The following is a 1,554-nucleotide window of genomic DNA, read 5'->3' on the forward strand; positions in this document are numbered from 1 at the left end:
GGTCTCCGAAAATGAGGAGAAATTTCCAAAAAAGGACTTTGATATCAAAAAACGTATCAAAGTGCCCATCAGGAGGAAAGGTGGAACTCTGCAGGAATTCCATCCACACATTTTTTACGATGTAGCGACCTTTGACCTTTTCATTTTGAACTACAAATGGAGACACAGCATCAGAATCTCTTCTGTGTAGGACCCCTTGACATTCTCAGGAACTATCTTGATCCCAGAGCTGGGAGGCATTAAAATTTACTGCCCTTCTGTTCCTTCCCTTGGGCACCCCTAATCCGCAGAGTTAATTATCACATGGTGTATAAATTACTTCCATAACTGGTTCAACTTGAGAGCCATTAGTAGAGGGCATCATTTCACTGAACTAAAAAAAAATATTAACAACTGTTGCACTTCCCAGGTCCTCATAGCTCTTCTTAGTTGGGTTTCTGTTTCCGGTCATCCTCATCTCAGTAATTGTAACAATAACAACAATAACAATAATAATGGCTAACAATTTAGGCTGCCCCGCAGTGGGGCAGGCACTCTTCTCAGCTCTTTGCAATAACTCATGCTTTCCAACTGCCCCAAGTTAGGTTGTTACTTGCAATGGGTCCAGAAGGTCATTGATTCACAGGTAAAGAAATGAAGGCCCGGAGATTAGCCCCCAGGTCACTCTGTTGGTAGTTGGTGACACCTTGGTTATAAACCAAACATTCTAGTCCAGAGCCCAGTTCCACCAAAGTTATCCAGGCCAATTTCCTAAGAATAAAATCTGATCTTTTTCAATATTCCCTTTTGGTACCAAAATGCTGTATCCCTAAAATGTATTTGCCAGTCTATCCGCCACTTTCTATCTTTCCATCTCCACTGCTACCACTGATAGGGGATGAATGGGTCTCCCAAAGTTCAGGTGCTGAAATTTAGACCCAAATGCAACAATGTCAAAAAGGTGGGACTTTAAGATGTGACTAGGTCGTGGGGCTCTGACTTTATAAAGGGCTTACTGTGGTTATCTGGAGAGTGGATCTGTTATAAAAATGAAGACTGGCCTCTCTTGGGTGTGCTGGCACTCTCTCACCCTCCCTCTGCCCTTCCACTAAGGGATGAAGGCCTGAACCAGATGTCCCTTGATTTTGGATGTCCCAGCTACCAGAACCATGAGGCAATAAATTTCTGTTCATTATAAATTACCCAGTCTTGGGTATTCTGTGAAATCAGAGTAAGATAACCACCACAGAAGAAACCACCATGAGACCTCTTCAAGAAATAAGTTCTGGCCAGGCATAGTGGCATGCCTGTGATCCTATTGACTAATGAAGCTGAGACAGGAGGATTGCAAGTTCAAACCAGCCTCAGCAACTTTAGTGAGAACCTGTCTCAAAATAAAGAGGGCTAGGGTGTGGCTCAGTGGTTAAGCAGCCCTGGTTTCAACCCCTGGTACAAAAAAATAAATAAAATTTTTTAAAATTAAAATTAAAAAACACTGGGGATGTATCTCAGTGGTGAAGCGTCCCCAGATTCAATCCTCAGTACCAAAAAAAAAAAAAAAAAAAAAAAAAAAAA

This window comes from Marmota marmota, unplaced genomic scaffold (assembly GCF_001458135.2).
Source record: "Marmota marmota marmota unplaced genomic scaffold, marMar, whole genome shotgun sequence".
Taxonomy (NCBI): Eukaryota; Metazoa; Chordata; class Mammalia; order Rodentia; family Sciuridae; genus Marmota; species Marmota marmota.